Source organism: Lissotriton helveticus, chromosome 1_1, assembly GCF_964261635.1.
Source record: "Lissotriton helveticus chromosome 1_1, aLisHel1.1, whole genome shotgun sequence".
Classification (NCBI taxonomy): Eukaryota; Metazoa; Chordata; class Amphibia; order Caudata; family Salamandridae; genus Lissotriton; species Lissotriton helveticus.
Window position 1 is genome coordinate 1532065839 of NC_136057.1, and position 15879 is coordinate 1532081717.

Below are 15879 nucleotides of genomic sequence, written 5' to 3' on the forward strand. Positions count from 1 at the left end.
TGGCATACACATGCAAAACATCTCGGCAAGTGACTTTATGGATAAAGTCAATGTCCAAGACAGTATTTTGGATTCTCACCTGATTAATCTCATGGCGTGTCAGCGTGGTACTAATGAGTACTGGTACCGTCGTCATGGTGATTTAAAATGTATGCTGAGGAACTTAGGAACTCCCACATGGTTCCTCACTCTGAGCTGTGCCGAGTATGGCTGGGAAGACTTACTTGAATTTCTACGAGAGGCAAATGGAAACATCGAAAACATCGAATTCAAGACACCCGGAGAACTGTGCTCTTTGGATCCAGTCAATGTATGCCGGTACTTCAATCAAAGATTTGAAGCTATGATGTCTTTCATCATGAATAAGAAGAATCCACCTCTTGGAGAGGTGTTGGATTTCTTCTGGAGAAAGGAGTACCAAGCAAGAGGTGCTCCTCACATACATATGCTGTTGTGGATCAAGGATGCTTCTAAATTTGGAACAGATCCAGAAGACTCAGTGATGAGTTTCATACAACAGTATTCTACGTGTGCTGTTCCAAACGCAAAGGAGAAGAAAAGCCTAAGAGAAAAAGTTCTACGTTTCCAAAGCCATCGTTGTGGAAAGTACTGTCGTCGTAAATTCCGAAACAAGGACAAGTTCTACACCAAATGTCGTTTCGGCTTTCCACGACCGGTGATTTCTAAAGGAAGAGTAAACAGTTTGATGTCTTCGCTGCGACATAATGTGATGAAGAAATCACCTAAAAACACATACAATTTGAAGAGGAACGAAGAGTCCAAGTACATCAACGACTACAACCCAGTGATTTTGTCCATGTGGAATGCTAACATGGATATACAGTTTGTGGCTGATAACTGTATGGCTGTGGCTCGGTATGTGACATCTTACATCACCAAAAAAGAAAAGACAGAATTGAAGGATATGTGGGAGGACATTTCCCATGAAAAGAGCCTCAGTAAGAAGTTGTACAGTTTCAGTCTGAAGATGTTGTCGCATCGAGAAATCGGAGCTTACGAATGTTCTGACCGGTTGTCTTCAGCAAGTCTCTATGCCAAATCTAGGAGTATCGTTTGGGCGAGTCTTGGTCTTGCTGCAACACGTAATCGAGTTCTGAAACCTGTGCGGGAAATTGAGTATTTGGCGGAAAAGGAGCCAAACAGTACCGACATTTTGAAGACCAACATGTTGGATACATATTATCCAAATTGAAGCAGTCACCTCGAGAATGTTTGTCTGTATGAGGTTCTACAAAATTACATATTCAAGAGGAACATCAAAGAAGATACTGAGAAAGGAGTGTATGCTGTAATTGGAAGTGAGGGATGTCTGGTCAAGCAAAGAAAATGCCACTTGGTAAACCATCGAAAATTGAGTGGCGAATCTCCTGAAAAAAAGGAGTTTTTCTATTTAGCACTTTTGCAACTTTTCAAGCCTTGGCGTGCAGAAGAGGAACTGCTTGGAGATTTCCTCTGTTACGAAGACTCTTTCACTGCCGCCAAGGAGACCATAGAATGTCCTGCTTTTCCTAAATATGTAGAAATGTTGAATGCGGAAATCGAGCAGGAAGCAACGATTGCAGCCGAGATTGCCAGAGACAGTTCTCAGGACAGTCAGAGTTCTGCTTCATTGAGTCAGGATCCACTAGGAGGACCTGTTATCGAAAATGAAGCTGCCACTGCCATGAATGAAGTGGAAAGAGCCATGGCACATGCTCAGGAGGATGCAGTTAACTTAGAAGACTTGGAAAGACAACTCAACGTTGAGCAGAGGAAAATATATGACGAAGTTACCAAGCAAATTGATCATGGATTAAGTCATGAGAAGAAAGAGTGCTCATGTACGTCGTTGAAGCCTGTCCGACTGTACGTGAGTGGAGAAGCGGGAACTGGAAAAAGTTTCCTCATTAAAGCAATTTCATGTTATTTGCAGTAAAGGACTGAGTCATTGCTGTCTTGTGCTGTCACCGCTCCAACTGGACTGGCAGCACATAACATTAAAGGGATTACTTTACATCGTTTACTGATGCTGCCAGTGGAGCATTACAACAAATTACAATATCACAAGCTATCTGGAGATGCTTGTTGTGAAGTTTCAAGAATCTTGAGGAAAATGAAACTTCTTATCATTGACGAAGTAAGCATGGTTTCCAATGTCATGCTTGCCTTTGTACATTTGAGAATGCAAGAAGTTCTCAAAACAGAGTATGATGTGTTATTTGGTGGCAAACACATCATTGTTTTCGGAGATCTTCTGCAGCTGACACCAGTGAAAGGACAACCTGTGTTCAAAATGCTCACGCATGAAGATACCAGGAAGTGCCTAGGGAGCATTGGCAACATCAATATATGGTTAAACTTCAATTATGCTGAACTGCATGAAAATATGCGTCAGGCGAAGGATGAAGTTTACTAGAATATTCTACAAGATGTTAGAATTGGAAAAGTGACCGAGCATGGGAAAGAAGCTTTACATGCACGATTACTGTCAAATTTATATCCAGAACAAGATGTTGTGCCTGAGAATATTTTTCAGAAAATTACTGAGAAGAAATCTGGAATATGTTTGATGCCAACTCTTGCAGAATGTGCCATCTTCAACAACAACATGTTGCATTTAGAAAAGCAAGAGATTGTGAAACTGGAAGCTATTGACAGAGTAGAGCATATGGGATCAACAATTATTTTGTCTGAGAATTTGAAAACAAAATTGGATTCATTAGAGAAGACTATATCTAAAACTGCAGGTTTTGAAAATACTCTGAATGTGTGCTTAAACTGCCGTATAATTTTAAGAAGGAATTTACATGTTGAAAGAGGTCTGGTAAATGGATCAATGGGTAATGTTGTTGATTTTGTGAAATACAGAAATAGAGATGGAATAGAATTTTTAAAAATTAAATTTGATGGCATTGAGGAAGTACAGCTAATTGGTCGTTGTTCTGTTAGATTTTTGCTTGTAAAAGACTTATATGTTCGCCGTAAGCAGTTTCCTGTTTGCTTGGCATATGCGGTGACAATCCAATAAATCGCAAGGTTTAAGTGTAGACAGTGCATTGGTGAATATTGGCAGTTCTGTGTTCAAGGAGGGTATGGCATATGTGGCATTGTCACGAGTTAGAACTTTATCGGGATTGTACTTGATTGAGTGTGATGTCACAAACATTTGTGCGGATCTAGATTGTGTTAAGGAATACAATAGGTTAAGAAGAGAGTATGCGCCACATTTGCCTCAATATCCTTTGTTTGAGAAACGTGTGGTAGGCCGGAAACGAAGAAATGTGACCAATACTAGGGAGGTTGTAGCAAAAAGACGAAAAGTCGATGAACCTGAAATTATAAGCAGAAACAAAAAGGATTCTGTTGAAGATGTTGTTGGTTTTCAATTTGAAAACAGTTCTGGTGTCAACTGCTATGCTAATGTAGTAGTTAATGTTTTGTTTTCTCTAGAAAATGTAAAAGAAGAGATTGTGGTCAATTCTGATCAAAGATTTTGCAGTTTGTTAAATTCTGTGTTAGAGAAATGTACCACTGATAGAACAAAAATAGAAAGTGTGTCTGAAATTCGAAATCTGTTAGACAGATGATCAGGTCAAACACAATTCTCTCAAAATATTCAGCAAGATTGTAAGGAGTTTTTAATGTATATACTTGATGTATTGCATGCTGAAGGTGTAGATGTAGATCACCTGTTTGGGCTTTCTTATTAATGGCAGCATGACTGCGAGAACTGTAGGGTATCAAGTACTACTAGTGTAGACTCAGAAAGATTTATATATTTAACTTTGCCAGACAGTAAATCAGTCTCTTTTAATAAGCTAGTAAAAGCAGCTGATCACAACATGGAGTGTAGCCAATGTAAATCTGAAATGATGTCAACATTATTTATACGAACATATGGCCAGTATGTCATTTTAATGTTCCAACGATGTAGGCCTGATGGAACAAAATTGACAACTTTAATTAAAAATTTTGTGGCTTCACAGTTGTCAATATCAGGAAGGACTTTTGTAACTGCAGCAATTATATATCATGACGGTCCTTCAATAACATCAGGACATTACACAGCTTATTTAAAGTCTAGAAATGGCTGGTCATTCTGCAACGATTCTGTTTTAATTTAAAAAAAAAATTGCCGTATGACCTTAAAAATTCTTACCTGGTGTTTTTAAAACCAAAATTTTAGGGAAAGAATCTCGGGATGTGCTCTGAGGAATTTCAAGAAGTTCTAATGGCTCCTACACGATTTGGCCTTGAGGATAAGTGTAGTACAGAGACATAACTTCTTACCATAACACTGGACGTCATGGAAAAATAACTGCACTTTGAATGAGTTCAGAAAAACTATTTCTTTTTATAAGCTAATTCAAGCAGCCAATCAAAACATGGAGTAGAGGGAATGTAAGTCTGCAATGCTGTCTACTGTTTTATATTGCTTTGTGATTAAAAGTGATGTAGAGAATTAAATAATTGTAGTAGTCATAGAGGTAGTGTAAGTCTGCTTCATAGTAAGCAGTATCAGTGTCATAGGAAATGTAGAACATGAGTGAGCAAGAAGGGTAAGATATTAGTAGTCCAGGATTGTGAAAATGATCTTCAACATTTTAATTCTGAAAGTTGCGGAAATATAAAATGATGGGATTGGCTTACAAGAATTCCAAGAGTTATAAATGGCTCTTACATGATTTGGCCTTGTGGAAACGTGTGGTAGAGAGCGAGAAGTCATTTATTGTATGTAACATATTTTTCAAAACGATGGAGGTTTTCTTTCAGAAAGTGGCGGGCTGAAAGTAATACCAGCACAACAGAGTGTAAGCTGTTCATAGGACATCCTTCGACGTCATGGAAAGTAAGTTAACTTTAAGGAGTTCTGAATTCTGATTTGTTATGTTGTATGGGTTTTTTAAACACAATCATTTTGATTGTGTTTTTTTTTCCCCGCTGTTATATGATGAATACCTTCAAGTCACTGTTTTTAGTGAAATTTGATACATTCTGAGAACAGCAAAAATAAACCATTTAACATGTATAATTAATTCTGTACTGTTTGCATTTATGATGTACATTTAGAACTGTGTAGGAGGCATGGAGAAGGAGATGCTTCTGTAAGTGTCAAAGTTGTTGCATACAGTGCTCACATTCTACGTAGTCTTTCATATGATAGACTACATTCCCACAATGAGATACTTAAGCAAAGGAAACACAGGTGATATGATTGTGGAATGAGCAAAAAAAATTGCAAGTTTTTCAATTATATTACCTGTGTTTCCTAACATTACACATCACATTGTGTAGATGAGGTTTAGGCCTGTTCCAGGAGACAGAGGAGGTCTGACATTTGTTCAAGAGTGCAGTGGACATGACTCACTTCGTTGGTAGGTCTGCACATGTATTATCACCTCTGTATTCTTCAACAAACCTAAATTTCATCTGCAACCCTGAGTAGGACTTACCTGAAACAAATCTGTGGATAGGTTACACCTTATCGGCATCTTGAAACAATCATTTAAAATGTTAGGATCAGATTTATGATGGCTGTGCGCCTCTTTTGCGCCGCTGTGGGTCACTTTTGTGTAAAAGATGCACCATGTTGCAAGATAGGTTTCAGTTCATCTCCAGCAAGATACCATCAGTTTGAAATGTATATAATTAGCACTGTGTAGGGGGCATGCAGAAGCTGAAGCTTTTGTAAGTGTCAAAGTTGTTGCATGCAGTGCTGCACTTCTGGGTACTGTTTCATATGCTGGACTACATCTGCACAATGAGATACCTAAGCAAAGTAAACACAAGTAATGTGATTGTGAAATGAGCAAAAGAAATTGCACGTTTTTCATTTACATCACCTGTGTTTCCTAAGTTTACGAATGACATTGTGCAGATGAAGTTTAGGTCTGTCCACGGACACAGAAGAGGTCTGGCCTTTGTTCAAGAGTGAAGTGGACATGACTCACTTCATTGGTAGGCTTTCACATGTATTATCTCTTTTGTATTCTTCAACAAGCGTAAATTTGATCTGCAACTCTGAGTAGGCCCCACCTTAAACAAACCTCTGGAGAGGCCACACCTTATCGTCATCCTGAATTAATCATTTAAAATGCTAGGGACAGATTTATGATAGGTGTATACCTCTTTTGCGCCACTGTGCGTCACTTTTGTGACGCAGTGGCGGTGCAAAAGATTTGCTATGTGGCGACAAAATTACAAATTGATGCATCTAGGCAGATGTGTCATGCTGTAAAAAACCCGTGCCACATGAAACCGATGCAGCAGTGATGCGAAAGATGCACCATGTTGCAAGACAGGCCTCACTTCATCTCCAACAAGATAAGAAGCTGAGTCTTCTGTAAATGTCAAAATTGTTGTATACACTGCTCAACTTCTGTATACTCTTTGATATGCTAGACTCCATCTGCACTATGAGGTACCTAAGCAAATGAAACACAGGTGATGTGATTGTGAAATGAGGAAAAGAAACTCCACATTTTTCAATTACATCACCTGTGTTTCCTAAGTTTACTCTGTACTCTTCAACAACTCGAAATTTCATTTGGAACCCTGAGTAGGCCTCACCTGAAACAAACCTCTGGATAGGACACATCTTATTGGCATCCTGAAACAATTATTTAAAATGTTAAGGGCAATTTTATGATGGCTTTGCACCTCTTTTGCGCTGCCATTGCATCACTGTTGTGAGACAGCAGCAGTGCAAAAGATGCACCATGTTGCAAGATAGGCCTCACTTCATCTGCATCAAGATACTGTTAGTTTAAAATGTATATTTTTAGGACTGTGTAGGGGCATGGAGAAGCAGAGGCTTCTGTAAGTGTCAAAGTTATTGAAAAACTGTTTGTCCTTCAATCTTTTCCCTTGTCTTTTCTAATTTTTAAATACATGTTTTAATATTTTTCAAATGTTTGTTCTCTCTTTCACAGATTGAAAGTATAAAAATTACAAGTGACTAAGTTAACGACAATTATAAGGTAAATGTTTTGTACTCTTTTCGTTACATTTCTATCACATTTAACTTCTATTAGTTTCACTACTTCATTTCTTTAACCCTCACTTTCCTGCCTTTGCAACATCCCTCAATCCTTTCTCTATTACTTACTTACTCTACTCCTTCCACTATTTTTGTCAGTCCCTCTCTTCTCATACTTTGTCACTCTTGTTCACTCACTCTGTCTCTATTACTCTCACTGTTTCTGACTGATCACTCTTTCACTACTTGTTCATTATGCTTTCTCTCTGTAGTTCAAGCACAGTAAGGGGCATATTATCAACACAGGCAATAAATTTATCAGTGTTTTTATCGGCAGAAAACTGCCGTAAAAGTGGCTTTAGCAGCAGTTTTCTTCCGGAAAAGCGGCTTTAGCGGCAGTTTTCTGCCGATAAAAGCAGTAATTATTGGCAGAAAACTGCCGCAAAAGTGTCTTTAGTGTCAGATTTCTGCTGATAAAAGCAGCAAAATTTTTATCGCCTATGTTGATAATATGCCCCTATGTTATTTACATTTCTTTGCTGTTTCAATCATTCCTTTTCTGTTACTTCTTCTTTTCTGCATTGTGTTTTTTCTCTCTGTTATTCCGATGTTTTAATCTTAATTTGATTATTCATTCACATTCTCTAAGAAACTCTTGTTTGTTATTCTTCTACTCTCTTTTTTTTTCTCACTTCCTTATCTATTTTGTTTTTCACAATTATACTCTCTTAAATCTTTTCTTCAGTAAATAGATCTAATAAACAGTATCTCTACTTTACTCCCTATAGTTGTCTTTCTTTTAACATAACTGTCTGTTTCCTTCCCTTATAATTACTCTTCTTTTTTTTTTAAATTTTTTTTTTGGTTCGCTCCCGGTTCGCGTACCGGAGAGCGAACGGGAAAGCGAACCAAAAGAAATAGAGGTTGGCAGAGTTCCAAATATTCTACCAATTTTTTTATAACGGGGAGGTAGTTCTGAAAAGAACTTTTTTTTATTGTTTTTGTTGTTTTATATTTTTTTTATTATTTTTCTGAACATTTTTTTACTTTTTTTGTATTTTCTGAACAGTTTTATATTTTTTTTGGTTTTTTTTGGGGGGGGGAAACGAAAACGATTCATTGTAAAGGGCTCAACAGGAGCAACAAAAAAAAAGAATTTATTGTCTGGGGCGTTTCGGACAAACATGGTTGTCGATAGCTCTGTTGATCAGAGTGATGCTACTTTCTCTGTAGCAAATGAACTGATTGCAATGCACGCACACTTGTTTCACTTCCCCGAATCTCATCTGTATATTTGGGACCAACTCCCTCGCCTCTGGTCACGTCACTTCCTGCACAACTGATCTTCTGGCCATAGAAGGAGGATTATCTTGCTGGTCACGTAACTGCGCAGCACTGTAGTTGTTAGGATGCCACCTACCCATATGGCGATGCATCGTGTAATTGCCGTAACTGTACTTCTCGGTGCCTCTGGACAGGCTTTCTTTACATATAAGGCAAGTTACGTACCGTGCATTGACTTTTTTTTGGCCCTGGGGATAATTAAAAAATTGCCAAATATAATTTACTTTCACATGAGACCTCCTGGGCTCCTCATGCAAAAATTGCCTCTCTTGCTGCTCTTCCTCTTCTTCCTCTTCTTCCTCCTCTTGCTGAATGATAACTTCAGCAGGTGGTCCTCTCTTGTTTGGATGTGGTGGAGGTGGTGGGGAAGCACCAGCTGAAGCTACTAATGAAGCCATTGCTCACTAATCACAAAGGGTCTTTCTCTCACAAAGATGAAAGTCAGAGTGAGGAAAGAAGGAGGGGTTTTCATCATTTGGGAAAAACAATAGTTCTAAACCAATGAAAAGTGTTAGTTTTAGGTCACATGACCTAGTCTTACATCATTAGGAAACCAAAAGTGAAATGAACCAATGAAAAGTGTTATTACCGAGTTACATCCAATTACATCCATTTCTCCGGTAGACTGGACTGACCACTTTTTGGTGTCCATTTTTTGTCCTATACTGGCTACTGCCTCCATTCCATCAGCGAGACAGGTACCCAGGAGGTTATGGAATAAACTCAGGCTAGAAGACCTCCATCGTCTTCTATCAGGAAGAGCCGTTGGGTCCATTGAATGACGTAGAAGATGGATATGACCTCTTCTGCTCCTGGCTCACTAGGGCTCTGGACACTCTGATACCCATTGTATCGACTAAAATCAATACCAGAGAGTCGAGTCCCTGGTACGATGGTGCCTTACGTGCCTTGAAGGGAGCCTGTAGACGGGCAGAGAGGGCATGGCGGAAGACGTATGGGGCTGACTTAAAAGCTGCATACACCATGTCCGTCAAGCTCTATCATCGGGCTATTTGTCAAGCCCGAGCGGCATTTTATGCCGCCGAATTTCGAAACAGCACTAACCCGTCGAAGGCCATCTTCAAGGCCGTGAAAGATCTTATGGCGAAACGAACTGTCTCCACGACCGTGAGTTCCATCTCTCAGTGTGAATCCCTGGCTTCCTATTTCTTGGGAAAAGTCCAAACAATCTATCGGACATTCCCTAGCATAGGGATTGGTCTGGGAAGCTCTAACGGGACACCTCATCAAATCACCCTGCTTTCATTCCCCACTCTCACGGTGGATGGATTTGACAAACTTGCGCTGCAAGTTAAATCTGGCTCTCCATCTGATCCAGTAAGATCTGATCTCTTTCGTGATCAGACCTTTATGGGGCGCACTGTTGTGCGTGCCCTTGTCAACCTCTCCCTTGAGACGGGTGTAGTTCCATCTAAGTGGAAGCAGGCAGTGGTGTCCCCAATCATCAAAAAGCCTTCCTTGGACCCATCTAAGCCTGAAAGTTATCGCCCTATCTCACTGCTACCCTGGCCGGCAAAGATTACAGAGGCCCACGTTAATCTGGCCCTGTCAGAACACCTATCCCGTACCAATGCCCTTGACCCCTCACAAAACGGCTTCCGTGCTGGACACAGCACGGAGACCGCTCTTCTTGTGATGGTGGAACATCTCCGTGCAAGGTTGGATGAGGGTCATACGGCGGCGCTGATATTGTTAGATCTCAGCGCCGCCTTTGATACGGTATCCCATAACATCCTCCTGCATCGGCTCGAGGAGATTGGAATTGGTGGCCAGGCGTTGCAGTGGTTCCGCTCCTTCCTCGACGGTCGTTCCTTCTGTGTTTCCATCCCTCCCTTCAAGTCTAAGTTTCAGCCTTTGGCCATGGGGGTTCCGCAGGGGTCCTCGCTGAGCCCCACGCTGTTTAATCTCTATGTGAGACCGCTGGCTGATGTCGCCAGGCAATGGGGCCTTACCCTGGTCTCATACGCCGACGACACACAGCTGGCGGTTACTCTCAGCGGGGACGCGGAACAAGATGCCCCCAGGTTTCAAGCTGGACTGAAGGAGGTGGCTAGCTGGCTGACAGGAAACTGTCTCCAGCTTAATGCCACTAAAACGGAGGTAATGATTGTCGGAAGGGGAGTGGAGCTGTGGGGTGACCAATGGTGGCCTCCCGAGCTGGGACCCACTCCGACCCCGGTGTCGGAGGTAAAGAATCTAGGGGTCTGGTTGGACACGGGCCTTACTTTTGTAGGGCATACCAAGAAGACAGCAGCTTGTTGTTTTGGTCTGTTGAGAGGTCTAAGACCAGTACTCAAGTTTTTTGATGCCCCAACCAGACAGCTGGTGATCCAGGCAACTATCATCTCTCGCCTGGACTATGCTAGCTCTTTGTTGGTTGGGGCTAATCAGGCCGAACTAACTCGCCTACAAAGGGTTCAGAATGCTGCGGCGAGAGCGATTGTCGGCCTCCCCAGATTCTGTTCTGTGTCTAATGTCCTTCGCTCTCTGCACTGGCTTCCAGTGAGGAAGCGCATTCTCTTTAAGGTCCTCTGCCTGACTTTTAAGATTCTGAGAGGTATAGGCCCAGAAATCTTGTCCAGCTGCCTTTCTTTCTATGTACCTACTCGCACCCTCCGCTCTCAAGGCCAGGCCCTTGCTGTTGTCCCTAGATTTAGGCTCTGCTGCATGGGGGGTCGCTCCTTTAGAGTAAAAGCTGCATTAACCTGGAACTCCCTTCCGGTTGAAATCCGTCTGTTAGAGGACCTCATGACTTTTCGGAGAGCAATAAAAACCTTCTTGTTTTAGTTGCCCCTAACTGGTTCTATCTTTTTCTGTTGTGTTATGTTACTCCTTGTCTTTGCGCCGGGACGCTCCTTTGCTGGAGTAGCTGCGCGCACAATAAATTATAATAACATAACATAACATAACATAACATAACATAACATAACATAACATGACTTGTTGTGTTTACGTGACGTGCTTTGGGCCGCGTCCCGGATCGCTTCCGGGAAGCTGCGTTTCGCGCCTCGGTTCGCGTACCAGTTCGCTTCCGGGTACGCTACCTTGGCGCGTCATATGACGTATTACGCGACAACGCGATACGTCACGCTGACGCGACGCGTCACGATGTTGTTTTCTAACGCAACAGTTGCGGAAACGGAACGTTTACCGGTTCGCGGACCGGGTCGCGGCACCAAATTGCGCTAACGGGAAGCTAACCGGTTCGCGTACCGGGAGCAAAACAAAAAATATAATTTAAAAAAAAAGTATTAAAAACATGTAAAATATATTTTTTGATTTTAAGAAAAATACATTTTAAAGCTTTTGTTATTTGCTATTAAAAAACCATTGAAATTCACTGAAAAAACCATAGGTTATAGACCATATATAGTTAGGAATTAGCATTTAAAAAACCTTTTTTTACTCACACAAAACCATTGAAATTCCATATATAGTTAGTTGTACTAACTATATATCGCGCACCCGCAATCTACTGCTGATCATGTCACATATTACATCATTCATGACATGGTCAGTGACATCACTGATGACATCACTGATGACATCTCAAATGACATCACTGATGACATCACTGATGTCATCTCAAATGACATCACTGATGACATCACTGGTGACATCTCAAATGACACCATTGATGATATCACTGATGACATCACTGATGACATCATTGATGACATCTCAAATGACATCACCGATGACATCACTGATGACATCACTGATCACATCTCAAAAGACATCACTGATGACATCACTGATGACATTATTCATGTGATAATACGATGAATCTCTTCAGACTCTAATAAAAACTTAGATACACTCAGTGTAAACAGACACTCACAGACTGTCACTCATCCATGGAGTTACTCACACACCTAGTCAGTCATGCAAAGAATCAATCACACCTCCATTTCCTCAACTATACAGTTATACACACCTTACTTATTCAAACATATACTAACACATATTTACTCTCTTATACAATCCCTGATACAAGTTCACAATGATCCATACAGCCACTCACACATTCACTGGCTCCTATGCATAGTTATTTATATATGTCAACTCTCACATGTACTGTGTTTTACATATGTACTTACTTTGACATGTAGCACTGAGATATTCATTCACTCACCAATACACTCATGCACACAGTCAACCGCCCATACAGCTGTTTCCACATGCACTTTTGAACCCATACATCTAGTGAATCAACTGCTCACACATCTATGCACAGAGTCATACACCTCCCAGCCACCCACACACACACTCAGTCTCCCATACAAATACTTGGGCAACCAATCAATAACCCATATACTTACTCATATAGCTACTGATCAACACATGTCTCACTGAGTGCATGGTTTAGTGACTAAACTGTCTTAATTTGTGCATCAATATGTCTGTTGTTCTGTAAACTGCTGCATGTGTTGATCAGTAGCTATATGAGTAAGTATATGGGTTATTGATTGGTTGCTCAAGTATTTGTATGGGAGACTGAGTGTGTTTGTGGGTGGCTGGGAGGTGTATGACTCTGTGCATAGATGTGTGAGCAGTTGATTCACTACTTGAATAAGTAAGGTGTGTATAACTGTATAGTTGAGAAAATGGAGGTGTGATTGATTGTTTGCATGACTGACTAGGTGTGTGTGTAACTTCATGGATGAGTGACAGTCTGTGAGTCTCTGTTTACACTGAGTGTATCTAAGGTTATATTAGAGTCTGAAGAGGTTCATTGTATTATCACATGAATGATGTCATCAGTGATGTGATCAGTAATGTCAAATGAGATGTCATCAGTGATGTCATCAGTGATGTCATTTGAGATGTCATCAGTGATGTCATCAGTGATGTCATTTGAGATGTCATCAGTGATGTCATCAGTGATGTCACTGACCATGTCATGAATGATGTAATATGTGACATGATCAGCAGTGGATTGCGGGTGCGCGATATATAGTTAGTACAACTAACTATATATGGAATTTCATTGGTTTTGTGTGAGTAAAATAAGGTTTTTTAAATGCTAATTCCTAACTATATATGGTCTATAACCTATGGTTTTTTCAGTGAATTTTCAAGGTTTTGTAAATGCTACTTCCTAACTATATATGGTCTATAACCTATGGTTTTTTCAATGAATTTCATTGGTTTTTTAAAAGCTAATATCTATAGCTGTAAAATTTATTCTTCTTTAAATCCCAAAATATATTTTATATGTTTATTAATAATTTTTTTAAATATTTTTTTTGTTTCGCTCCCGGTCCGCGAACCGGGAAGCTTCCCGTTAGCTCAATTTGATTCCGCGATCCGGTCCGCGAACCGGTAAGAAATCAACATAGTGACGGTATCGCGTTGCCGCGTAATGCGTCTTATGACGTACTGCGTCAGCGCACCCGGAAGTGCCCCGGGGCGCGGACCGAGGCGCGAAACGCAACTCCCCGGAAGCGATCCGCGGCGCGAAAGCGCGACGTTTCGCGTTGCCGCGAAATGCGTCTTGTGACTTATCGCGTTAGCGCACCCGGAAGTGTCCCGGGGCGCGGACCGAGGCGCGAAGCTCAGCGACCCGGAAGCTAACCGGGGAGCGTTCCGCAGCGCGTAACATGAGCGTGAGAGGTCATGTGACTTGTTAATAAAACTTTTCATCGGTTCATTTCACTTTTAGTTTCATAATTATGGAAGGCTAGGTCAGGTGACCTAAAAATAACACTTTTCATTGGTTGAGAAGTATTGTTTTTTCCAAATGATGAAAACCCCTCCTTCTTTCCTCACTCTGACTTTCATCATTGTGAGAGGAAGACCTATTTTGCTTGTTGGAAGACCTATTTTGCTTGTGTGAAAATGGCTTCATTGGTTGCTTCAGCTGGTGGACCCCCACCACCACCTCCACCTCCTCATGGGAAGAGAGGACCACCTCCCCAGGTGATTACCAACACTGAGGAGGAAGATGAAGAAATGGATGAGGAGGGAGAACAACCACAATTTCTGGAAGAGTTGCCCCAGGTTTCAAGAAAGAAAGCCAGTTTCATCTGGCAGTTTTTTTCGATGCCTCGTGGACAAAAAAAAGTCAACGTGAGGTATGTCACCTGCCTCATATGCAAGGAACAATTGTCCAGAGGGACGGACAAAAAATACAGTTATGGTAATCATACCATGCATAGGCACATGACGAGGAAACATCCCCTAAATTACACCCGGGCGGAATTAAGGGATATGATGGACAATCCTAGACCAACTCCTGTGGCCAGACCAACAACACCGGTTTCTTTAACACCAGAGGAGGCACGGGAAACTGTGCCAAATATCCAACAAAATTTTGGGCATATGATACATTTATGTATGCACTGTCGTGCATTATTAGCTTGTGGCAACATGAGCATCAATGCACTCAACCTTGCATATGAACACCATGATTGCCCTAACCGCCCCCAGTAATTTTTTTTTGCTCCTGTTGAGCCCTTTTCAACGCCTGTTTTTTGTTGTTTCCCCCCCCAAAAAAAACAAAAAAAATATAAAATCGTTCAAAAAATACAAAAAAAACAAAAAATGTTCAAAAAAAAAAAATATATATAAAACAACAAAAATATTTAAAAAAAAGTTCTTTTCAGAACTACCTTCCCTTTCAAAAAAAATTGCTACAATGTTTAGCACTCTGGCAAGCTCTATTTCTTTTGTTTCGCTCCCGGGTTAGCTTCCCGGTACGCGGACCGGGAGCTAACCCAAAAATTTTTTTTTTTTTTAAAAAGTGTAAGTATAAGGAAAGTAAACAGAGAGTGATGCTAAAAGAAAGACAGCTATAGGGAGTAAAGAAGAGATACTGTTTAATAGATCTATTTACCGAAGAAAAGACAGAAGAGGGTATAATTGTGAAAAACAAAATAGATAACGAAGTGAAAGAAAAACAAGCATTGGCATAGCCAACAGGTCTCGCCTTTGGGACCTTCTAAGTATTTAGTTATGCAGCATAATATCCTTGGTGCAGCAACATCAACTGTTGCATGGCTAAACACGTATAAGGTCCCAAAGGCGAGACCTATTGTCTATGCCAATGCTTGTTTCTTGAGTAGTATTGCAATACGTCTGACTCTTCCATGTGAAAAGATCTTATCTTGTGCTCTAAAGATTGCTAAAGTCTCGACAGAGAACAGGCTAGGCTGTAAGTAGGGTAAATTGCGCTTGGTGATCTGTTTGAGGGAGCGTCTGCTTTGCCTGGTGTCTTTGGAGAGCAATTTTGATTGTTATACTGGACAATGTTAGTTTTATTGGTCCAGTAGACAATTAAACTGCTGCATGACCACACTGTGTGATCCTGGGCACACTTTACAAATCCTACCTACCATCCAGCGGCTGAAGTGCAAATTGTAAAACCTGATAGCTGGGCACAATTACAGTGTCATTGCAGGCACACCCTGTGTGATCTTGGACATTTATCACATCTCAAAGTACTTTTAAATGCTTGAGCTTGGGATAAACCCTAGAAAAATACTCTCATGCATTTGACCTACCCAGGTGTTTGCTGCTACGTGCTTGATAAG